The 26,851-nt window shown below is 46.3% G+C and overlaps 1 protein-coding gene across 1 annotated transcript in view; it reads right to left on the bottom strand.

Moving 5' to 3' along the window:
• The window catches only part of LOC136624367 (oocyte zinc finger protein XlCOF7.1-like), a 160,077-nt gene that overhangs the window by 15,175 nt on the left and 118,051 nt on the right, over positions 1–26,851 (bottom strand). The window lies entirely within an intron of this gene.

A 26,851-nucleotide genomic window follows, 5' to 3' on the forward strand; every position in this document is an offset into this window, starting at 1 on the left:
CAGAAAACACAGACAGCCACTGAATTCATTCTCTACATACAAATAATAAAGGCCGTGTGGATTTAGTCCTGTCTATTACCTGGTGATGGGGGGGACTGGTGGTCCTCCATCATGACGTCCTTGTACAGATCCTTGTGTCCTTCTAGATACTCCCACTCCTTCATGGAGAAATAGACAGTGATGTCCTGACACCTTATAGAAACCTAACAACACAATGATACCGTCATCACCCAGACACACTATATCGCCATAGCGTTACAGTATAATGTCCCAGCATTCCCAGCAGCATCACCTCTCCAGTCAGCAGCTCAATCATCTTGTTGGCGAGTTCTAGGATCTTCTGCTCATTGATCTCCTCCAGTATCATGGGGTGACGTGGGAGTCCTGTGATTGGGCTCAGGGGTCTTCCCCATCCATCAGACACCGGGGCCTGACAGCCATCACTAGAAGTCTTCTTCACTAGCGTGTAATCCTGTTTATGGGGAGATACAACTATAAATATCACTGCAGACATTCCCAGAGTCCTTCATGTCTCCAGTTATGTCCAACAATTATTAAAGCAGTTCTCTGTATCAAGACAAGAATGAAAACAGTGTAGATAACTGAATAAAGCAAGCCTAAAAGATGATGACCAACCAATCCTAATTATTCCCATATCGATAGGGATATCTTTCTGATTGTGAGGTTCAGACAGCTTGAACCCCCACTGATCCCAAGAATGGAGCTCCAACATGTCCTAAAGCAGTGATCCTCAGCTCCACTCCTAAGGAACCCCCAACAGGTCATATTTTCAGAATTTCCTATAGTAAGAACGCCTGAGGAACCAACAATAATTACATCACCTGTGCAATACTGAGAAATCCTGAAAACATGACCTGCTGGGTGTCCCTGAGGACTGGAGTTGAGAAACACAGTCCTAAAGTACGGGCAGCGGGAAAGCATACACTCTACTGATTCATTCACTTCAACTTAACTATTTCTGGTGGTCCTCTTGGTGATCAGTGAAGCGGCACTTCAGGACCCCCAGGGAATTCAGGATCAGTTGGGGTCCCAGTGATTAGACTCCACCAATCAGCAAGCTATTACCCATACTGTGGAACAGACTAACTAGTTTGGTGGGATAACAACTTTAGGGCCCTTTTCAGAGACAGATGATCTGGCTGTGCTTACAACTGCTGATCAACAATGGTCTATTTAGATGGGTAGATGATCTCAGGTTAGTGCAAACAATCATTAGTAATAGCTGTCCTTCAACATACAGCTAACATTACACGGGGAAATGTGCAGCCAACCAACTTACATTTTTATGCACAAACGACAACGATCAGCCAACACACAAGCGCTCATAGTTACGTAAAGCTTATTTTATTGAATTTCCCAACATTGCACCATTTTTCTAAAATCGGAGAACTTCTGTAACATAGAATCATAGAATGGCAGAGTTGGAAGGGACCTCCAGGGTCATCGGGTCCAACCCCCTGCTTAGTGCATGATCACTAAATCATCCCAGACAGATAATAATGATGTAACGTGACGTCTTCCCCAGAATCTCTCACCTCTCCTGTAAGCTGTAAGAGTATCTCTAGGGTGAGGGTGAATATACTCTCCGCCATCTTGTCCCGATTCCTCTCCATCCTCGTTGGGTCAATCAGGAAAATTCTCTGATATAGAAGATATCAGCTGAGGATCCTGAATGGAGAGAAGACCAGACAATGTAACATAATAGAAAACCCCTTGAATAAAACAATTACTGGAGATAATAAGGGAATACCGGTGAGGAGGTAATAAAGTGTAGATGTTGTGTTCTCTTTTTTTATACCTAAATCAAGGCCATTGCTCCATGCTTGATGTCAAGGCATGTCGCATTTTCACATGGCGGCTGCAGCAAATCAGGGGCCACAAAGATGATATTATTATATAGCAGTAAATCTGGAGCTCAGAAAGCGACTTCCCAAGTCCTCTAAGCTGGAATCACAAGAGTTAATAAGAAATCTCTATTCCCCTCTAGGCAGTTTCTTGTGGCTATTCAGCCAGAAAGGAAGCTGAAGATGCAAACGCCAAGAGTCTTGAGGCGTTTTCCTACATCGGAGTAGATTTATGAAATGGTCTAAAAAAGCAGACATGCCCTTGTTGCCCACAGCAACCAATCAGAGCGCAGCTTTCACTTTTCAATAGCAGAATATGAAATGAGCTGATTGGTTGCTATAGTTTTTCTTTTAGACATTTTAATGCATCTCCCCCATAGTGTTCCAAGGAACATTCTGTGTGTTTTGTGAGGTTTTTCACCCTTGCAGTGGCCACTATATTATTTGGGTCCATGCTAGAGATGAGCGAGCGTACTCGTCCGAGCTTGATACTCGTTCGAGTATTAGGGTGTTCGAGATGCTTGTTACTCGAGACGAGTACCACGTGATGTTTGAGTTACTTTCATTTTCTTCCCTGAGAAATTTGCGCGCTTTTCTGGCCAATAGAAAGACAGGGAAGGCATTACAACTTCCCCCCTGTGACGTTCAAGCCCTATACCACCCCCCTGCAGTGAGTGGCTGGCGAGATTAGGTGTCACCCGAGTATTAAAATCTGCCCCTCCCGCGGCTCGCCACAGATGCATTCTGACATAGTTCAGGGAAAGTGCTGCTGGTGCCGGAGCTGCTATAGGGAGAGTGTTAGGATTGATTTTAGGCTTCAAGAACCCCAACGGTCCTTCTTAGGCCATAGAAATCGCAGATCGCACCTATGTGCGATCTGCGATTCCTGTTCTCTTCTCTATATGCGCTCAATGGGGCCGGCGGCAGCAGCGCCGACCCCATTGAGAACATATAGAAGACAAATCATTCTTCTCTGCCACAGCTGTAACAGCTGTGGCAGAGAAGAACGATGTTTGCCCATTGAATTCAATGGAGCCAGCAATACAGCAGGTTCCACTGAAAGCATTGGGCTGCCGGCGATCGCGGGATGAATTGTCGGGAAGGGCTTAAATATATAAGCCCTTCCCTGCAATTCATCCAGAAATGTGTTACAATAAAAATATATACCGGCGTATAAGGCGACGGGGCATATAAGACGACCCACCAACTGTCACCTTATACGCCGGGAATACAGCGGAGCAAAGAATAAAAATCATTACTCACTTCCCCCGGCGTTCTGCGGCGTTCTGCGGTGCTGCTGCAGGCTGTCGCTCCCTCCTGGTCCCTGGCAGAGCATTGCTTTCTGGATGCAGGGCTTGAAATCCCCGCCTCCAGAAAACACACGTGCCTTCAGCCAATCACAGCCATTCAATGACATCATTGTCATTGGCTGTAATTGGCTGAAGGCATGTGTGTTTTCTGAAGGTGGGGATTTCAAGCTCTGCGTCCAGAAAGCAATGCTCTGCCGGGGACCAGGAGGGAGCGACAGCCTGCAGCAGCGCCGCAGAATGCCGGGGGAAGTGAGTAATGATTTTTATTCTTTGCTCCGCTGTATTCCCGGCGTATAAGGTGACAGTTGAGGGGTCGTCTTATACGCCCCGTCGCCTTATACGCCGGTATATACGGTATATATTTTTATTTTTACACATTTCTGGATGAATTGCAGGGAAGGGCTTATATATTTAAGCCTTTCCCTACAATTCATCCCGCGCACGCCGGCAGCCCATTGCTTTCAGTGGAACCTGCTGTATTGCCGGCTCCATTGAATTCAATGGGCTAACATCGTTCTTCTCTGCCACAGCTGTTACAGCTATGGCAGAGGAGAACGATCTTTATGCTGACAGAGCGGGGGGGGGCCCACTCTTGCCGCTATTGTGGCTTAATAGTGGGACCTGGGAACTTGAGATGCAGCCCAACATGTAGCCCCTCGCCTGCCCTATCCGTTGCTGTGTCGTTCCCATCACTTTCTTGAATTGCCCCGATTTTCACAAATGAAAACCTTAGCGAGCATCGGCGATATACAAAAATGCTCGGGTCGCCCATTGACTTCAATGGGGTTCGTTACTCGAAACGAACCCTCGAGCATCGCGAAAATTTCGTCCCGAGTAACGAGCACCCGAGCATTTTGGTGCTCGCTCATCTCTAGTCCATACATATATTTCTATATGTTTACTTTATTGTGGATGAACATTTGAAAAACTTTAGGTTTTCTTTAAGTAATTTAGGAGATGTACAAATGTAACATTATTTGTTGACATTTTGAGGAACATTTTCTTTTCCTACACCAAGCCAAGATTGCAAAGGCTCATAGGTGTCAGAATGATAGATACCCCCATAAATGACCCAATTTTTAAAAATACACTTCTTAATGTATTCACTGAGGGGTGTCATGAGTATTTTGAAAACACAAGTTTTTTTTCAGAAGTTAATGCAATTTAGAGGGGAAAAATAAAATTTCAGATATTTACAAATATATCGTTTTAAAGACAGTATTTTTTCTCTAGTACACATGAAAATGAAGACTTGCACCCCAAAATGGATACCCATTTGTCCTATGTTCAGAAACGTACGCATTGTGGCCCTAATCTGCCTACTGGACACATACAGAAACATAGAAAAGGGCGTTTTTAGCAGAAGAGGGAGGAAGAGCGCTCGGACTGCTGGCAGATGTGAACCGCCCATTGTATGGTCTCAGGCTAATTACCATATGATGCGGGAAGCCTTTCTGCAGTTTTATCTGTAGATGGGAATCCACAGTGCACAGAGCTAATGGTGCAGGTTTAATCATCATTCAGTCACTCATGCATCAGTATATTGAGTTTAATAGGCAAAAATTAGCTGACGGACTTCCTATAAAAGGCCACTATGGTGACTTTTATAAATTCATTTATTACTCAGCTATTTCCCAGTATATATAAGTGAGCTTGTGAAACCTTGCTCAGTTATTTCTTTCTGTGTGAAAATCCTGGCTTCTTTCTCCTTAGATGGCCATGTGATCTCAGTTCTGACCAGCTTCGATCTACTTGGGGTTATGCTGTCTAAAGCTAGTTAGTTTCTTAGTTTGTGTGATGCTATTACATGGAGTATACCACAGAAACTGCCTAAGGGGGAATACAGACACTCCTATCATAGTTACTGATTCTGATCACACAGCTCCTGTCACACAGTTATAATTGAGGAGATCACAGCTCATCCTTCTGACTAGGGTAAAGGGTAGTTATAATTAAACTATCCCCCTCCCCCAGCAGGCAGAAAGGACATAGCTTCTACCTAATGCTGTGCTAATGTGTCATGGGGTGGATGTAAAACTAAAACTTAGAAGTCTCATTCTTAAGATGTTGCCTAATAAGCATAATTTCCAAAAAATTGCCAAGGACAAAACAATACCCTAATGGTTATATCCTACCAAAAGAGACTAACATAAAATTACTAGTAATTATTAGGAAATTATCGCACTAGTGTTTTCAGCGGCACAATGTGCCACACAGCTCTACTACATGCACGTCACACACACATAGCTCTGCTACATGTACATCACATACAGCTCTGCTACAAACCTTTTTCCTCCCATACAGCAGGGATCACAGGCAGCACAGCAGAGTCCTGCTCACACTGATCAACCCTGGTCTTGTGACCCTGGACTCCTCCCACACAGGGGACTGATCACATGACAGCGATATCATAACAGGTGCTGTAAGCACACGGCTGCTGTCCGACTCTGCAGGTTTTTAAGTGAAGGACCTGCTGCCATGTGATCAGGTGGTGGAGCATGTAACTCACACAGTCACTCACGGACAGGTGGTCGTTATTATTTTGATATAGTTTATTGACATATATGTGCTCAAAACAGACGTAGACACTAAAATTGAGGAGTAGGTGGTTGAACTAAATCCTTACTGAGTCTATAAATGAACTAAATATATACCTTGCTAGGCAGGCTGTGCGGGCAATGGTCTTTAGCCACTAATATAGTCACACAGCATGCAGTGCTTGGGGAAATGATGTAAGTGTTGGCAACCTGTAATGGGATGTGCAGGGTGTCAGTTAACAGAGGTCCTATGAAACAGCCGAATTATAAGCTTCCAGTGAACTGCTATGCTGATTATGTATCACAGTGGTGACAGAGGCTAGAGACGTGAGAGAGGCCTCTATCAGACCACAAAGGACGGCCACAACACCTAGCTATTTATAATCATTTTTTGCACATTTGAGCCCTTCCTAAACCTAATCTGAAAAACATGTAACACATGCCCTCCTGACATTTAACACATGCCCTCCCGATATCTAACACATGCCCTCCTGACATTTAACACATGCCCTCCTGACATTTAACACATGCCTTCCCGATATCGAACACATGCCCTGCTGACATTTAACACATGCCCTCCCGATATCTAACACCTGCCCTCCTGACATTCAACACCTGCCCTCCTGACATTCAACACCTGCCCTCCTGACATTCAACACCTGCCCTCCTGACATTCAACACCTGCCCTCCTGACATTCAACACCTGCCCTCCTGACATTCAACACCTGCCCTCCTGACATTCAACACCTGCCCTCCTGACATTCAACACCTGCCCTCCTGACATTCAACACCTGCCCTCCCGACATTCAACACCTGCCCTCCCGACATTCAACACCTGCCCTCCCGACATTCAACACATGCCCTCCCGACATTCAACACATGCCCTCCCGACATTCAACACATGCCCTCCCGATATCTAACACATGCCCTCTTGACATCTAGCACATGCCCTCTTGACATCTAACGCATGCCCTCCCGATATCTAACATGTGCCCTCCTGACATTCAACACATGCCCTCCCAACATCTAACACGTTCTCTCCCAACATGTTTGCCTCACAGGCTTTATCAAGGGAACTCAGGTAGGCTATACTGAAGGCAGCGCCGCACTGACTGCTTTTTGAAAGAGAGAGGGTGGGATCATTAGATTTCTAGCCAATGTGAGACCATGAATGACAGCTCAGAACGAGTAATCTACCCAATAGAATATAGTAACAATTTGTGTTCCAAAATTTATTTTTTAATAAATGTCATGCGATGAAAAAGCCAAGATACAATATCACAGAAAACTAGAATTATTCTTCCCATTAATTCCTTTTTCCATGAGTCCATCATGACGGCACACATGGAGGTTGCCTTGCCTGAGCTCGTTGGGACAGGAAGAAGGAGAGGTCTGAAGGCCACCTCCCATCATCCATCTCCAGTGACTTCAAATCATCACAATGGATATGTGGCCCAATCTTTTATTGTTGCTGAAAAAAACAACACTATGTTACCTTCACATGCACAACATACATACAATTCATTTTATAAAGATGGGAAATGTATGTGCGGTCATGATGGACTCATGGAAAAGGAATTAATGGGAAGAATAATTCCAGTTTTACCATAGCGTCCATCCTGAAAGCACAGATGGAGGTAATACCTTATCCCCAAGTTTTTTAGGGGAGGACCACTGCCTGCAGGACCTTCCACTCGACGGCTAGCTCCCTATTGGAGATCTAATCTATAGTGCTTTGAGAAGGTATGAACATTAGACCATGTCGAAGCTTAACAAATTTGCTCTGCCAACGCACCCCTGCATTCGGCCCATGAGGAAGCAAGAGCCCTTGTGGAATGTGCTCTAATCCCCTCTGGGGCTGACAAACCTTTAGACTTGTAGGCTTCCTGTACTGCTATTCTAATTCACCTTGCTATAGTGTCCTTTGATACTGCCCTGCCTTTGTTGTATCTCTGGAACTGAAGAAAAAAATTATCAGACTTCCTAAATGCCATAACTGCTCAACGCACTTCTAAATTCTGTAGGTGCTGCTCTTTCTTGTTTTTAAAATTTTGACAGAAAGATGGCAGAAGTATTTCTGCTCCATATGAAAGGAGAATACAACCTTTGGAAAAAAATTATGGTCTGTCCTAAATACTACACGGTCTTCCAATACCTTCAAATAAGGTTCTCTGCAACAGAGCGGCCAGTAATATACAGTAAGAATACCCTGCCGGACGTCTTCTGACATCGGAGCTGTACAGGCTTTAATCAGAATGTTGGAAGATGTCAGACAGTGGATTGGAAAGGGTTAATGGATATGTTTTTTAAGGCCTAAGTCTATCTGTCCCTTGCTAGAATCTTTTTACCCATCTATTCTCTATGAGGCTGACATCAAAAAGGGAACTGAGGGCCGCTACTTGTACATGGAAGGTCCTAGGGCTAAAACCTTTGTCAAAATGTTTCCTATACTCTGGAATAAATACCAGAGGTAATGCTCTTATGACTCTTCAAGAGTGTGTTAATTATCTTGTGTCATAGTCCCTGGTCCCTTAATCTTTGCCTCTTAGTAACCATGCTGTTAACTTCAACCAGTGGATTTCCTGGTAAAACACCGGACCTTGTGACAGAAGGTCTTCCTTGAGAGGCAGCATTATTAGGGACTGTATCCATATTAATAGATACGCATGGGGACAGAGACCACTGGACTCCTTTCCTGAGTCAAGAAGGGGACAACCACCAGTTTAGGGACCTTTTCATTGAGTATGATAATTTAAATATTTTATCTATGGAGTGACTTCTATCCCAAATAGATAAGATCTTTTGCTGTAGGGGCCTACAGTGGAACTGTGCCCATGGCACCATAGGTAAGCAGGCTGTTATCTGCCCAAGGACCCTCATCACATCTCTTATGGAGACTCGGTTCTTTCTTTTAAATCTGTCCACCGAAAGAATAGTATCTGATATTTTAGATACTGGTTTGAAGGAACAGCCTCTTACGGAGTCTAGCAGGACCCCCAAGAAGAATTTCCTGGTATCTGGATTTAGGCTGGACTTCTCATAATTAATAATCCAACCTAAATACAAAAGGATATTAAGTGTCTGCTCTAAATGGGGTTCCATAGAACCAATATCTTTTGAGATTATTAGAAGCTCGTCCAGATCGGGAATTATATTAATGTCCCCCTCTCTCTCAGAAACCAGATCGGTTCAATCATAATTTTTTTTTTTAAAAGACCCTAGAGGTGGGCGAAATGCCAAAAGACAAACAAATAAAGTAGATGTGAGAAATTGCACCATTCAACAGCGAATCTGAGATACTTTTGGGAAGCTGTGTGAATGGATATATGGTAATAGGTATCCTTCAGGTCCGGTGTACACATAACATAGGAAGGCCCTATTAACGGAATTGTCGATCAAATGGTTTCCATTTTAAATCTGGATTTTTTGAAATAATCATTAAGGGATTTTAAATTAAGTATAACCCTAAACGACCCATTTGGTTTAGGGACTTTACAGGGACTGGCACAATGGCTAATCATTCTTGAAGTTGAGGGGTTTGCGTCGGGGTAGTTAAATAAATTTGAGGGGGGACGGATGAAAACTCTATTTTATACCCGACGCAATCACCCTTAGTACCCAGGGATTCCCAGAAATCTGGTTCCATCTACCTGAGTACTGAGAGAGTCTACCCACTACCAAACCTGTTGCTCTAGCTAGATTCAGGCTTAGGGATAAAGCTGGAACTTTTGCCCCTGCCTCCTGTCTGGTATGATCACCTACCCGTTTTCCCCTTGCTTCTCCATCTGCATTGGTATGTGTCTCTCCGGAAGAATGAAGCTTTCCTTGGTAAATAGTCTGTCGGAAACCCCTTTTTTCTATCACCTGCCTTCTCCAGGATCTTGTCCAGAACCGGGCCAAGCAGATATTCACCTTGAAAATGGATTGAGCACAATCTATTTTTCGATACCGTTTCTCCAGACTAGGCTCTAAGCCACAACGCTCTTTTGGTGGAGTTCCCTAAACCTGCATTCCTAGCAGCGAACCTCATGGACTAAGCTGAAGCATCAGCTAGGAAAGTTGTAGCTGTTTTACGTAAAGGGATACACTCTAGAATTTCTTCTCTGGACGTTTTATGTTTAGGTGAGACTCTAGCTGATGAAGCCATAAATACATGGATCTTGCTACTGATGTAGCTGCTGTGTTGGATTCTATTACAGTAGTTGCTGATTCCCATGCACCCTTAAGGAACCCCTCAATTCTTCTATCCATTGGGTCCTTTAGCTGAGAAGCGTCCTCAAATGGTAAAGAAGTCTTTTTGACCAGCTTCGCTACCTGCACATCTACTTTTGGGATCGTGTCCGACAGCACCGTATCCTCCGGTGCGAACAGGAACCTCTCCTTCAAGTCCCTAGGAATGGATAGACCACTTTTTGCCCTATGCCTTTCCTCCATAATGAGCTACTTTAATTTACTGGAAATCACTTTTTCGTCGGATCCGAGACCCCCAAACATTTTGTCTTGTATAGATCTGGGTTGAGGAACTTCGATCACTTCCATAGTATTTTGTACTGCTGTAATTAATTAATCCGGGTCTTGCTTGGAGAAATAATATTTTTTCTCACTATCATCCATTACAGTGGGCACTGAAAATTCCGATGATTCTTCCTCTGAATAGTCCGCCTCCGATGGTTCAGGTGAAGATAGTATGTAATCCCGCGTAATAGGATGGGGATAGGATAACTGCTCCGCTTGCACTTCTTCCCTGACCATTAATCGGATACCTTGCAATAAACTCTATTTTCACCGTGCAATCAGAACAAATTGGCTTTTTTGTGCGATCATCCAGCCTTTCTGTACATAAAGCGCATATTTCTATTCTTTTCTTATCCCCTTTCGCTTTTAATGCTTCCTCCTAAAATAGGAGAAGCCAATATACCAACATACCAACATACAATAGTCACCAATTTTTGGATTTGCCCAAGTGGACTACTTACAATTGGCACAATCCCCTTGTCACCATCCACACTTTCCATGGCATTCTGGAGGTGCTGTGGAGCTTGAATCCTGCTGGGAAGCTCCAGGGATTTGAACCTGGTGCCTTTTAGCGAGGAGACGCCGCCAGCAGCTTGTCTGATGTCATTCCACACAGTGCGGCACCGCGTCATCAAAGCGAGCCGGCTGCTGCTAGACGCCGGGACTTTAGCGCAAGATGCAGCAGCACCTGCCGTGGGTCCCGCGGTCTCCTGACTGCCTGAATGGGCCAGATCCTGGACTCCTGGTTGGTGAGTAGGAACACCTTTGTCTATCCTCCGGCCTGGAGAACTCCCTCTGTGTCCGTTGGGACAGGAAGAAACACTGGAGATGGATGGTGGGAGGTGGCCTTAAGAACTCTCCTCTTACTGTCGCAACGAGCTCAAGAGGGGGAACCTCCATGTGTGCTGTCAGGATGGACGCTATGGTAAAATAATGATGATGATGATAAATATGCAAGAATTATGGGGGAATTAGAGAATGACGACGAGTTTGGCGCTGTGGTAACACTTACACCTTTTACAAATCTTAAGCTTCTTTCACAAGGCCAACAAAAATCGCAGGATTTTCTTGAGATGCTACAAATCGCATGTATGTGAAGCCTCTGCGTTCCTTCGGGTTCCTGCACATTAGCGATGTTGAAAGAAAAAAAAAAAGCTGCGTGCTTTATACTGTGGCAAGGTTTTGTAGCTCATGTTTCCCTATAGAGCCTCCTTGTTTATCGCATCACAATCACGTTGTGGAGGCAGGATTCATGAATTGGCCAAACAATGCCGCAGTTTAGCCAATTTATAATCCCGCCTCCACAACTTGATTGGTTCTTCAAACTCTGCTCAGCCAATCAATGCAGAGCTGGATGAACCAATTACAACCCTCGCATTGGTTTATCAAGAATTGCATTGATTGGCTGAGTAGCGCTGGATGAATCAATCAGAGCCATCGCTTCCTGGAGGTGGAATTTTTGAAGCTCACAACCAGGAAGTGACCTTTTGTGCATGAACGAGTACTGTGGGACGCCCAGCGGAGCTCCGCAGTGCAGTGCGAGGACCCGGACCGCGCCTGCTAGGTAATGTATTTGTTTGTTTTTAGGAAATTTAGCTAGGGCTTATTATAGGGGTGGGGCTTATTATAGGGGCGGGGCAGAACCTTCTTGCGATAAAATCGCTGGCAGCAATGAAGCATGATTATTCACAAGAAAAACGCATCACTGCCACTACAAAATCGCGAGAACACAACTGCGTTTTGTAGAGTTGATATCGCTGTTGCCCGTGAGAGAGGCCTAAGTGTAAGAGCGCCCCCTCTCTCACGCTATTTAGTTTACGGGGGGGGGGGGGCATCCTAGCAGACATCATGAAGACCCGTCCCAATAAAGGATCGGTCCGTTCTAATCTCCCACCAGATCCCCTGAGGGGCGCGGGGCGGCTTCACAAGACACAAACATGTGTGATGGACTCACAAACTAATATTACTGACAGCGAGAGGAAGAATCCGGGAGAACAGCAGCTTGTAGTATGGGGAGCGGCGAGGAGAGAAAACACAGGAGGCGATTATACCGATTATACCAGGAAGCAGAAGAGCGAAAGAACAAAATACTGGTCTTACAATGAATGCCCAAAACTGGAAGGTGCTGAAGGGGTTAATGATCCCTGCCCCCCCAGTGCTGGAGACCCCACATACCTCCACCTGCAGCCGGACAGGAGCCGTGGGGTTCTTCTGTGCTTACAGGACCTGTGATGATGTCACCGTCATGTGATCAGTGTGTGGGAGGAGACAAGGGGTCACATGACCAGGTCTCTCTGCTCAGTGGATGCAGGACTCTGCTGTGTGACCTGCAGGTTATGTGTCCCATCAGGATGTATTCGGAGAGTGAATGGAGCAGAGCCGAGTGTGTGCAGGACGGAGGAGCAGAGCCGAGTGCATGTGAGATGCAGGAGCCAAGCCGAGCGCGACGGAGGAGCGGAGCCGAGCGCGCGCCAGACGGCGGAGCGGAGCCGAGCGCGCGCCAGACGGAGGAGCCGAGCGCGCGCCAGACGGAGGAGCGGAGGCGAGCGCGCGCCAGACGGAGGAGCGGAGGCGAGCGCGCGCCAGACGGAGGAGCGGAGGCGAGCACGCGCCAGACGGAGGAGCGGAGGCGAGCGCGCGCCACACGGAGGAGCGGAGGCGAGCGCGCGCCAGACGGAGGAGCGGAGGCGAGCGCGCGCCAGACGGAGGAGCGGAGGCGAGCGCGCGCCAGACGGAGGAGCGGAGGCGAGCGCGGGCGAGACGGAGGAGCGGAGGCGAGCGCGGGCGAGACGGAGGAGCGGAGGCGAGCGCGGGCGAGACGGAGGAGCGGAGGCGAGCGCGTTTGAGACGGAGGAGCGGAGGCGAGCGCGTTTGAGACGGAGGAGCGGAGGCGAGCGCGTTTGAGACGGAGGAGCGGAGGCGAGCGCGTTTGAGACGGAGGAGCGGAGCTGAGCGCGTTTGAGACGGAGGAGCGGAGCCGAGCGCGTTTGAGACGGAGGAGCCGAGCACATGTGAGAGAGGGAGGAGCGGAGCAGAGCGCGTGTGAGATGGAGGAGCAGAGCTGAGTATGTGTGTGACGGAGGAGCGGTGGCGAGCGCGTTTGAGACGGAGGAGCCGAGCACATGTGAGAGAGGGAGGAGCGGAGCAGAGCGCGTGTGAGATGGAGGAGCAGAGCTGAGTATGTGTGTGACGGAGGAGCGGAGGCGAGCGCGTTTGAGACGGAGGAGCGGAGGCGAGCGCGTTTGAGACGGAGGAGCGGAGGCGAGCGCGTTTGAGACGGAGGAGCGGAGGCGAACGCGTTTGAGACGGAGGAGCAGAGGCGAGCGCGTTTGAGACGGAGGAGCAGAGGCGAGCGCGTTTGAGACGGAGGAGCAGAGGCGAGCGCGTTTGAGACGGAGGAGCAGAGGCGAGCGCGTTTGAGACGGAGGAGCAGAGGCGAGCGCGTTTGAGACGGAGGAGCAGAGGCGAGCGCGTTTGAGACGGAGGAGCAGAGGCGAGCGCGTTTGAGACGGAGGAGCAGAGGCGAGCGCGTTTGAGACGGAGGAGCAGAGGCGAGCGCGTTTGAGACGGAGGAGCAGAGGCGAGCGCGTTTGAGACGGAGGAGCAGAGGCGAGCGCGTTTGAGACGGAGGAGCAGAGCCGAGCGCGTTTGAGACGGAGGAGCAGAGCCGAGCGCGTTTGAGACGGAGGAGCAGAGCCGAGCGCGTTTGAGACGGAGGAGCCGAGCACATGTGAGAGAGGGAGGAGCGGAGCAGAGCGCGTGTGAGATGGAGGAGCAGAGCTGAGTATGTGTGTGACGGAGGAGCGGAGCCGAGTATATTTGAGAGATGGAGGAGCAGAGCTGCATATGTGTGTGAGACGAAGGAGAAGAGCCCTGTGTATAATGTACACACAGGGGGCTACAAATGGACCTAGACAAGCTGGGGGCTTGGGTAGAAAAATGGCAAAAGAGTGTTCAATATTGACAAATGTAAGGTTATGCACATGGGCAGGAGAAACGGATGTCACCAATATACACTAAATGGGGCACTGCTAGGGAAAAGTGATATGGAAAAAGACCTGGGGGTACTAGTGGACTGTAGACGTAACTGGAGCAATCAATGACAGTCAGCTGCTGCAAAAGCTAATAAAGCCTTGGGGTGCATTAAAAGAGGTATAGGGGAGAGGGACGAGAACATTATCCTCCCACTATATAAGGCACTTGTCAGGCCTCACATGGAATACTGCGTACTGTTCTGGTCACCGATGCTCAGGAAGGATGTTACAGTGCTGGAGGGGGTTCAAAGAACTGCAACTAATCTAATACATGGAATGGGAGGACTGGAATACCCAGAGAGGCTATCAAAATAGGAATTATTTACCCCGGAAAAAAGACAGTTAAGAGATGACCATATATCTATGTATAAATACTAGAGATGAGCGAACGTACTCGTCCGAGCTTGATATTCGTGCGAATATTAGGGTGTTCGGGATGCTCGTTACTCTTAACGAGCACCACACGGTGTTCGGGTTACTTTCACTTTCCTCTGTGAGACGTTAGCGCCCTTTCTGGCCAATTGAAAGACAGGGAAGGCATTACAACTTCCCCCTGCAACGTTTAAGCCCTATACCACCCCCCTGCTGTGAGTGGCTGGGGAGATAAGGTGTCACCCGAGTATTGAAATCTGCCCCTCCCGCGGCTCGCTACGGATGTATTCTGACATTAGTTCAGGGAAAGTGGTATCGTGTTGGAGCTGCTATAGGGAGAGTGTTAGGTGTATTGTAGGCTTCAAGAACCCCAACGGTCCTTCTAAAGGCCATAAATCGTCTCTATATGCGCTCAGTGGGGCCGGCGGCAGCAGCGCCGACCCCATTGAGAACATATAGAAGACAAATCCTTCTTTTCTGCCACAGCTGTAACAGCTGTGGCAGAGAAGAACGATGTTTGCCCATTGAATTCAATGGAACCAGCAATACAGCAGGTTCCACTGAATGCAATGGGCTGCCGGCGATCGCAGGATGAATGGTCGGGAAGGGGTTAAATATATAACCCCTTCCCTGCAATTCATCCAGAAATGTGATACACTAAAAATATATACCGGCGTATAAGGCGACGGGGCGTATAAGACGACCCCCCCAACTGTCACCTTATACGCCGGCAATACAGTGGAGCAAAGAATAAAAAGCATTACTTCTTCAGACGATCTGCGCCGCTCCTGTAGAATGTCACTCCTTCCTGGTGTTCTGCGGTGCTCCTGCAGGCTGTCGCTCCCTCCTGGTTCCCGGCAGAGCATTGCTTTCTCTACGAAAGGCTTTAAATCCACGCCTCCAGAAACACACGTGCCTTCAGCCAATCACAGCCAATGACAGTGATGTCATTGAATTGCTGTGATTGGCTGTGTTTCTGGAGGCGGGGATTTCAAGCCTTTCATAGAGAAAGCTTTAGTCCGTGGACCAGGAAGGAGTGACAGTCTGCAGGAGCGGCGCAGATCGTCTGAAGAAGTAAGTAATGCTTTTTATTCTTTGCTCCACTGTATTGCCGGCGTATAAGGTGACAGTTGGGGGGTCGTCTTATACGCCCCGTCGCCTTATACGCCGGTATATATTTTTAGTGTATCACATTTCTGGATGAATTGCAGGGAAGGGGTTATATATTTAACCCCTTCCCGACCATTCATCCTGCGATCGCCGGCAGCCCATTGCATTCAGTGGAACCTGCTGTATTGCTGGTTCCATTGAATTCAATGGGCTAACATCGTACTTCTCTGCTACAGCTGTTACAGCTGTGCCAGAGGAGAACGATCTTTACGCTGACAGTGCGGGGGGGGGCCCACTCTTGCCGCTATTGTGGCTTAATAGTGGGACCTGTGAACTTGAGATGCAGCCCAACACGTAGCCCCTCGCCTGCCCTATCCGTTGCTGTGTCGTTCCCATCACTTTGTAGAATTGCCCAGATTTTCACACATGAAAACCTTAGCGAGCATCGGCGAAATACAAAAATGCTCCGGTCGCCCATTGACTTCAATGGGGTTCGTTACTCGAAACGAACCCTCGAGCATTGCGAAAATTTCGTGCCGAGTAACGAGCACCCGAGCATTTTGGTGTTCGCTCATCTCTAATAAATACATGAGGGGACAATACAAGGATCTCTCCCATGATCTGTTTATATCCAGGACTGTGACGGTAACAAGAGGTCAGGGGAAAGAAGGTTTCTATTACATGTGCTGCTGAGACATGTTGAACTACTGTGCTTCCAGCAGCACAGCACTTTCATGGTTAATGATTGAGCTGGCTGGGTGTGGTTCTTCCTGCTAGCCAATCTTCTGGGTCTGTGCTCACATATATTCCCAGCTCCTGGTCAGTCTCTGTCTGGTGTTCAGGGTGAGCAGTCATGAATCCTTGTCTGTTGAAGTTTGCTGTGTGAATTGTGTCCGGTGCTGCTGGACTCCTGGTTAGTGTAGGGACTAGCGGTATAGCCAGGAGCCGTGAAGTGGCCCGCTAGCTTTCATGTTTTGTACAAAATGTCAACTAATACCTGGTATTTATATTCAGCTTCCTATCTGTTACTAGTTTTTGCATTTTGGCTGCTGTATGATGTGTATTCTGGCTCTGTGTGTCCTGTTGTTCAGTCCCTGTCATGTGGCATGTGAATGCATCCTGCTCTGGTGCGTGGCTCCTAGGATCAGCTAGGGCCCAGATGCGAATATAAATGTGAGGTGTTAGTTCGTACATTGGCCAATGAACTTAAGCTGCAAGCCCCGGCAAGGCCCCTCGTATCTTGCAGTCCCTACACTAGGAAGGCACATCTACTAGAGGGCCCTAGGGGCCAACCTAGCGCAAACATAGCAAACAAAAGCAGCAGACCAAACTGACACAAAATAAACGTATAAACAGACATAAGCCACAAGGCACAGATCACACAGCAAGCTGCAACAGCACACAGATAGCAGGTCACACAGCATACTTCAACAGACAAGGATTCATGACTGCTCCCCCTAGGGGGCCATACAGAGACTGACCAGGAGCTGGGTTTATATGTGAGCACAGACCCAGGAGATTGGCTAGCAGGAAGTACACCCAGCCAGCTCGATGAATTAACCCTATGAGTGCTGTGCTGCTGGAAGCTTAGAACTACAGATCCCAGCAGCACACGTAACAGCTGCCCTTATTGGGGCAATGTCACCAGGACCAGGTCAACCTCCCGGTAGCACAGGGTCAGTTTGCCAGAAACACGTGTGCATACCCAGTCCGCTTTGGGTACGATCGTGTGGGCCCCTGTGCTTAGTTTTCCTACAAGATCGTAACAATTTCATCACCAACATTGAACAGGGTTCTTTACTGTAAGAGCAGTGAGACTGTGGAACTCTGTGCCTGAGAACTTGGTGATGGCAAAATCGATAGAGACGTTTAAGAGGAGAATAGATTCCTTTCTAGAGCGCTATGATATTACAGGATATAGACATTAATCAACCAGCAGGGTTGTTAATCTGGGTCTTGTAGTCAGGTAGAAACTTTGAAAATGTTGATTCAGGGATTATTCTAAATGCCATTATGGAGTTGGGAAGGAATGTTTTCCCCAAAATGGGCTAAATCAGGTTACACAAGTGTTTCCCCAATAGTATGTGATGTGGTTGTCTTATCGGTGTCCTGCACAGGTGTTATTTGCTCTTCCATTTGGTAGTCAGCTACCTGCATGGTGAGAGGAGGATGCATCTATATGCACTCCTTACTCAGTAAGTAACGGCCATTTTTCTGTGATTGTTTCCCCCCAAATGGGCTAAATCAGGTTACACAAGTGTTTCCCCAATAGTATGTGATTTGCCACATTGCGCTATTAATGAAAAAAACTTTGTAGGAAGCAAGGAGGCCTTTGTCAGTATGGAAAGCAGATTTTGCAAATAGCTTGCCTACAGTGCTGTGGTTCTCAAACTTTGACTTTAAACCTTGGAAAAATGAAATAGGCTTACCCACTTCGCCTAATTGCATTTTTGCAAGGTGATCACTCGGTCTCCAAGGCTTCATAGCTTCATTCGAAAATGCCATTTTAGAAATGAGGCACAAGGGAAGCTGTCCATTTGTAGGACAAGGGATGAATCCGTATTTCAAGTATTCATTTGACTACTGATGTTATTTCTTCTCAGCCATTTTTATAAAGTATGCTTCAAGAATGCACTGCTTATGTTCCTCTATCATATATCATAACTCTATGACTCTGCAGATTAATCACACTTGATAACCTAGAGAACAACCTAACCAGCTGTATTACATAATACCACTGATTGGCTGGTACTTTCAATTGCGTGGTAGTTTATATCAGTGTTCTGAAAAGACACTTGGCATCCACTAAGACAACAACTTTCAGAGAACGACACAAGTGAACGTTTGAAGCTCTTCCAGCCATTATGGAATACAGCAGCTTAGGTTGTGCTGTATGTTATCAAGTGTTATGAAGTGTGATTGATTTGTAGCAGAGTCATGGAGTTATAAAAATCATACATTATATGATAGAGGCTTGCAGGCTGCACACAACTCCCATTACGTGTAAATGATTCATATGGAAATAATTGCCTCAAATTTTCGATTGGTTTTCGATTTCATTGTTTTCGGACAGATTATCGACAAAAATCGAGGTATCACTACTAATCTTAAGAAAAATTTTGTTACCAGATGAAAAAAAAATTAACAAAGCAAACACAGAACGCCCCCCTTACCGGCCCCTTTATATTCCAATGCCCCTCTGACGCCCCTTTTCATTCCACCACCCCCTTGAGGAGTAAAATGCCCCCCAGAGGGCAATAACACCCTCGTTGAGAACCACTGGACTAGATGGGCCATGTGGCCTTTTTCTGCCATTAATTTCCTATTTTTCTCTCTGTGTGGGAGGATATGATTCTTTTCCGAGACACCATACTGCCAATCGGCCTTGAGATATTTTCACTGTGGTTTCTGTATGGGCCGGTTGAATGGGGATACATCCAGTAATCCATCTCAAAATCCAAAGCCATCTGCTTATTATATCGACGTCTTAACCAAAGATCACTCTCACCGTAACCTCTAGCAAACTACACCACGATAAACACTGCTGTAGAGCTGGTTCCTCCTTAAATACAGTAAAATCTATCCATTCTAGAGCTACAGAGCATATCTGCTCTTTGCTTGTCCCCTGCAGTCAGCTTGCGAACCTACTGCTGGAGCCAATGACAGAGCTCAGCAATGATTGCTAAGCTTTGTCATTGGCTACAGCAGCCTTCTTTTTACAGAATGGCACAGGCTGACTGCAGCCTACAAACATAACATCAGGAAGGAGACTTGGAGACAGAACTGGGGACAAGTGGAGAGTGGGGTGTATTTATTATGCTCTTTATTTTGTCACGCAGCCCGGGCTCTCCGCTCAGCAAACAAAACTAGACTGCACACCCCTCTAATTCGAACTTCTCACTCCCGCCTCCAAGACTTCTCCAGAGCAGCACCGGTCCTCTGGAACGCACTACCAAAGGATACCTGGGCAATCCAGGACTCGAAAAACTTCAGGCGTGCTCTAAAAATGCACCTCTTCAGGGAGGCATACCGCATGCTCTAAACAAACTCCTCTATACGCTGCCTGATAACATGCTCCCTGACCTACTGACTGCAATCCCTGCTAGCTGTCATAAACTGCCCCTGCAGTCATACCGATTCTGCCGTCACATGGCCAAATATCTGACCATTGTCTATGTGTATAGAATCACTCACTCTCCCCCCTCGCCATACCGTGCACATCTCCAGCCATTTTACCTTCTGTATCACCCCGTTACTTGTAGTATGTAAGCTCGTTGGAGCAGGACCCTCACCCCTATTGTTTCCACCAACTGATTACTATGTAACCGTGGTTCTGTAATTTTTTGTACTTTTGTCTTTCTGTATTCCCCCTGTCTATGTAAGAGCTGCGGAATATGTTGGCGCTATACAAATAAAGATTATTATTATTATGTTTGCATACTGGGTGAAAAATCTATGATGCTTGGTCAGATCAGCGGCAAAAGAAGACCCAGACGCCAAAGGACACGATGGCTGATACTGTTAAAGCTGCTACTGACATGGATATAACACAACTGAAAAAAATAGTACACAATCAAAAAACATAGAGGGAGCTCGCCTTCAGGGTCGTGAACGACTAAATGGCTAGCAACATCAACAAATGTAGAACAGTTTGTAAAATAAGTGATCTCGGAAGCCTCTTTAAGCAAAAGCTTCACTCTGGAGATATCATCACCACTATATCTAGACAGGGTGGTTGGCCGCTGTATTTCATAAGCAATCTACTCAAAATGACCATCAAAAGTCTCCCTCAAGCGAGCCCTCCAAACCTCTGCCATTCTCCTCCGCATCACACCCTATATCAACTGACATGCTGAAATCCATGTTTCAAGATTTAAAAGAATCCATACAAAAAGACATCAAAAGAAAGCTTCAAGAAAAAAGACTGCAGACCTGCGCTACTTTGTGAAAAAGATCAATAATGCATGTCTCAATAGCCAATATAGGTAGAGACAAATAAGGCTTTTTATTCATACAAATAAAAGAAGGAAAGAGGTCTCAGCCTCATATAATAATAAAACAATACTTGAGGAATCTATGCAACGCGTTTCGGCGAGATACACGCCTTTCTCAAGCATATAGATACACCAACAAACAGAGGTTTAAATAGAACTACATAAATTACATACCTATTGCCACGCATCTCTAATCATGAATGAACACGGTGCGTGGTGCTGTTATGGGTGAAGGAAGATGACGTGTTAACCATCGTCACGTGATATACGGCGCCCCGGAAACGACGTATGCAGCCGGCATCGGGGACCATCATGCGTCTCATATATTTTAAAGCCGCGCCTTATTTGTCTCTACCTATATTGGCTATTGAGACATGCATTATTGATCTTTTTCACAAAGTAGCGCAGGTCTGCAGTCTTTTTTCTTGAAGCTTTCTTTTGATTTTATCCGATCCTCTTGAGGAACGGAGGTTTGCTGTGACCTGCAGCTCTCCAGCAAGTTGGATTTTACTATACTATTTTATTCGTTTGTGGGACATCTTGGACAAAGTAATTGCTACGAGCACACCAGGATGTGGGGTGCAGGCATAATCACCTTAGGGTGATATGCCTGGCACCAGGTGAGTGATCACACGACTAGATTGTGGTCTACACACAAAGTGTTTGGCACTCTCCATGACTTTTATATTTCTCTTACAAAAAGACATGAGATGCCGTTTCAGCCATATATACAGACATTACAGCAATCAGAGAACACATGGCTCATCTGGAGGAGAAGATGGAGGAGTTTGTAGTAGCTCACAATTCTCTCGTGGATGCCCACAACACAATGGAAGACAACATCACATTCGTGAAACTCTAGCTAATAGATTTGGAGGATAGGTCACAGAGTAATAACATTAGATTCTGAAATATCCCAGAAGATATTTCACAACTCTAAGCTGGTAGAATTTCTCACGGATCTATTTTTGGCCATCCTTCCTGGCTCAGCTGAATAAGATCTCTTAATCGACAGCGCTCATAGAATCCCCAAGCCCCAGGAACACCAAGAGATGTATTTGCCAGACTCCACTTCTACCATTATAAAGAAGCACTCCTTAAGTCATCCTTTAAAGTTGAAAAACCATCCAGATTCCTTTCAACAGATTTCCTTGTTTTCTGACCTGTCTCCAGCAACCCTAGCAAGGAGGAGGTAGTTCGCGAGATACACCAGGATAGTGAGAGAGGAGAAAGTCCCTTATAAAAGGGGGTTCCCAGTAATGTTATTCATCTTCAAAAATTGAATCACTCACAGCATCTCTTCATCTAAAGAGATGGATGACATTTTTTCCAAATGTTCCACACATTGACCCAAAACCTCCGGGTTTGTGTCAATGTGTGACTTCTACTGAGTCAGCATCTGAAAGAAAAGCATAATCCTTTCCATGCAGTTTAGTCAATTGAGAGGTCAGTTTCTGCATATATTGCGACATATTATCAAATTTAAACTGTAATTGCTGAGAAAAGTATAGGCCCAAACGAGGTACTGAGCTAAACAGAATCTCTTAAGGGCAGAGGCCTGTCTGTCTGGTGGGTGTGTGTCTTATTAAAAAGAGAGCCAAGGAAAGACACTCAGGCCAAGGTTTGTTCAATTCAGTCATTGCTTTCAAAATTTTGTTTTTGATGGTCCCATTCAGCCTCTTGACTCTCCCACTGCTTCGAGGATGGTAGGGTGTGTGGAATGCCTGTTCTATTCCTAACATCCCTTCCATCTCAGTCACTACTGCTAAGGTGAGTTCCACAGTCAATTTTTAATGGTTTCTGGGCCAGAACGCCAAACCTATAGACCACTTCAGAAAGAAGTTTGTTGGCTGTATTTTGGGCAGTAGCTGCAGAAATGGGGTAAACCTCTACCCAACCAGAGAAGAGATCAATACATACAAAAATGTATTGATACGGTCCATATTAAGGAAGTTGTATGTAGTCAATCTGCAACCTCTGAAAGGGGTGCAAGGGTCTGGGAGTGTGTTTAGAAGGAGTTTTGACAGTCCTGTGTCGGCTAACGCACAAGTCATACATCTCTGAGTGTAAGAGGCAGCAAATACTGAGAAACTGGGTGCATACCAATACTGAGAAACAAAATCACACATCACAGTTTTAGAGGCATGCATAGGACCATGTGTTATGGAGGCTAGCACCAGAAACAAGGCTTTTGGAAGACAAGGCTTCCCATGAAGTGTCCACATGCCACTGGAATCTGAAGTGGCTCCTTTTGCTTGCCAACCCGACACTTCATGGGAAGATGCTTGTTTCTGAAAAGACAGAAGAAAATGTTGTGAGACATTAAGCAAGGTGAGATGTCTTCTTCTTGGCAGGTGGCCAGAACTGGAGGTGTAAGGGGCAGCGAGGCTGCTTCTTTGGCTGCTTGGTCTGCCAAGGCATTACCCTTAGCTTCTGGAGACTTGGTTGATATGTGTTCCTTCAATTTGAGTATGGCCACCTGGTTGGATAAGAGAAGAGCAGACATTAGTGCTTGAACTTCTGGTGTTTAATTGGCTGGTCCATTGACATAAGAAAGGATCTAGCTTTCCAGATTGGATCGTAGTTGTGTGCAATGAAAAAGGCATATAAGTCCGTGTAAATGTTAGCTGTCTTGTGCCAGCATCCAAGCATATGTGAGTGCCTGTAGTTCAGCCTGTAGGGCTAAGATGTGTGCAGGTAATGATTGTTGATGGACAGTGGTCTGTGTGGTGACCGCATATCCAGTGTGCAATTGTCCATATACAGCATACCTGGAGCCATAAATGAAGTTAGATTGGGACAGAGTAGTGGAGTATCCTTGACAGAGTCAAACCCACAAGTTTCCATCTGCATGAGCTGGGCACAGTCATGAGGTTCTTTTTGCATCGCTTGGTCAGTGTAATCCTGTTCTGGTAAGAGAGTGGTAGGATTCAAAGTCTGACAGCGGGTGATGGTGATGTTGACACGCATCAGGAGGGCACAGTGGAGTCTCAGATGACAGGCTGCAGACAAGTGCTTGGGCTGCACCTGCTGGAGTAGTAGGCAATGGGACATTGGTACCCTCCATGCTGCTATGTGAGGACTGCTGCTGCGTGTCCATTGTTCTCATTGCAGTAGAGCCTGGGGGGTTTGTAGAAGTTGGTCAGGCTGAGGGCTTGGGCTGCTAAGATGGCTATTTTGAGCGGGTGGAAAGAGTAGGTGGCCTCTTTTGTAAGTTGGAAGGGTTTCTTCTTAAGACAGCCATACAGCGGCTGCATCAGTTGTGAGGCATTCACAATCCATGGTCTACTATAAGAGATAAGTCTTAGAAAGGTACGTCGTTTAGAAACAGGAGTGGGTGCCTTAATGTCCATAATGGCAGATTTGCAGTCCTGGATGAGATGACGAGCTCTTGCCATGAGGCAATGTCCAAAAAAGTTACAAATGCACATCAAAACTGGAGCTTCTTCTTTGATGTCTTACATACATTCTTTTCCAGGAATTGAAGGAGAGAAATTGAAGCTTCTACACATGTGGCTTTGTCTGGAGCACAGACCAAAAGGTCATCAACATATTACAACAAAACACCAGCCTGTGAATCAGGTCACTTGACCCATGAGCTGTGAGAACAGGGAGGGTGAATTCTGAGCTCCCTGTGGCTACACAACCCAGGTATATTGTTTGCCTTTGTGTGTGAAAGCAAACAAATACCAGCTGTTTTATGCAAAGGGATTGAGAAAGGAATAGCCAAGTTAAAGACTGTATAGCAATAAGTCCCAGCAGGAATTTGTGCCAACAGGGCGTGTGGGTTGGGTACAATGGGCGTGTCCAAGACAGTTGCCTCATTGACTGCTCTGAGATCCTGCACCATTCTGTATTGAGCAGGTTGTCCCTTCGCAACTTTCTTTTTGACTGGAAACAGAGGGGTGTTGCAGGGTGACTTCATTGGAATTACTGCCCCATTTTGCAGTAAGCCCTCCAGCTGACTAGAAATGCCTTCTGTTTATGGAAGTGACAGTAAATACTGAGATTTACATGGCAATGGGGCGCCTGGTTTCAACATGACCTGAACTGGTGGTACTGGTAGTCCGCCTACATCCGCTGCTCCCTTGCTCCAGAGGGTGACTGGAACCTGTTGTAAGCATTGTTCCAACTCCTCCTCTAACAACAAAAGTGTGCATATGGCTTTGGGGTTTCTTAAGATTGACAGCATGCAGCTAGTATACAGATTTCTTTCTCTGCTAACTGACCTGTGAATTTAACTGACCCATCCACACTGAACTCTAAAGTGGCGCAGATTTTCTGCAGCAAATCAGCTCCTAATAGGCTGAGAGGAGGGGTTTCATTAGGCTTTCTCTGTTTTCCTGTAATAACAAATCAATAGCTCCCTAACACTTCCCAAAAGCTCGCTGAGATCCTCCCTACCCCTTGTAACACCTAACCTGGATGCTTCTTTCCTGCAGTCCTGACCTATGCCTACTCCTGCTAACTCAGTTTGACTGTGAAAATTCAATAGACACATCATAGACACATACTCACCAGGCTGTGTAGGAGCAGTGAGCCCACCAGGTGTTACCATGGAATCTTGACAATCCTGTTGAGCTGTCGCCATACCCTCATCTTCTGGATCTGGAGAATCTTCTGGTGTTTGGGCTTACTGCAATGAGGAAACTGCTCTGGATACTGTACCGACTGCCTTGGATGAATGGGCCCTCCTCCGCGCTGAATGGCCAGATGCCAGCTACCTGTTTAGACTGACTTGCCAACCAAACTGCTGCCTGACCCCTAACATCTTCTTCTATCTGCTCTACAGTCCAACTAGAACATTCCCCGACCAGGACCTCGCCAGGGGAACTTACTGCTGGGCCGAATCCATCTTTCAGTTATGTTTTTATGTGTGTATGTATCTTTAAATATGTGTTTTTGATTGAAGAAAAAGAGGTTAATTAGAAACTGTCTGAAAACTGCTCTGTTTCTCCACTGACCATTCTGCAAGATGGCAACAGCTTTGGGATTGCCTGGCAGACAGTGGAGTGACAGTGAGAGGAGGTGCCTGTGGTTGAGGGGAGAGAAAGGAAACTCCTGCATGGCATGGCAGTTGGAGGTTAGTCAGTTAGTTGAAAAGGAGAGTGTGGATCTAGTGAGAGTAATAGGAAGATAGAGGAGAAAATAGTGCTGTGAGACGGAAAGGTGTAGTTTAAGACTAGTAAATATGATAATAACAAGAAAGATATAGAAAGCAGCTAAAAGAAGTAAGGTATAAAAAGAAGATTGAATTAAAAAAAGAAAGGACTGTATGTATAATGAAATACAAAGAGTTGTGAATAGAGAAGAAAACTATTGAATTTATGAAATAAAGATGACCTTCTTCAATTCTCAAATTCCACCAAAAACATCTATTACGTGTCTGCTACTTGAAGAGATCAGTCAATAAAAGGGAGTTATATTATTTCACCTGTTGCCCAGGACTCCTGGAGCTTCCTTCTCACCTAAGACAATCAGCACTGCACAAAGTTCTACACCAACCACCAGGGGAAAGGAACTGCAACACCCAACAACCAACTCCCTAAAAAAAAAAAACCTTGTTCTTAATGATACCAGGGTGGAACTGCAACCACCTGGTTGCCCCTCAGTCAAGCCTTAATATGGACTGGTGTCATGACATACAACATCTTCATCCCTACTCGACTCTCATTTGGGGGAAAGCACGGAAAGTAGCCACTGTGGATGGGTATGTGGCCTGAGTCTGCCACTTGCATTGTCTGCAAAAACATCCAACACTTTCACCCTCATTCTGGCACAGCAGGCTGCAATAGGCCTCGCCCCAACTCAAAACGGGGCTACCCCTCACTGCCAAGCCCAGACATTTCCTTGGGTTCCTCCCAGGCCCGCTTTACCCATTGATAGGATATGGGTGGTGGGGAGAGATCTTGCCTGGAGGGTCCTCAGTGGGGCTCCATAGATGCTGCCGGGCCCAAAGTGCCATATCCAGGCTGAAGCAGTGCAGGACACCTCTAAAATGCTGTTGAAGCTACTCCAGGACCTTACTTTATGCATCGATGCTGCCTCAAACCCTCAATATCATTGCAGAACTCAATCGCCTATATTCTGCAGTTCCACCAACACCAATGGAAA

This window comes from Eleutherodactylus coqui, chromosome 4, assembly GCF_035609145.1.
Source record: "Eleutherodactylus coqui strain aEleCoq1 chromosome 4, aEleCoq1.hap1, whole genome shotgun sequence".
Taxonomy (NCBI): Eukaryota; Metazoa; Chordata; class Amphibia; order Anura; family Eleutherodactylidae; genus Eleutherodactylus; species Eleutherodactylus coqui.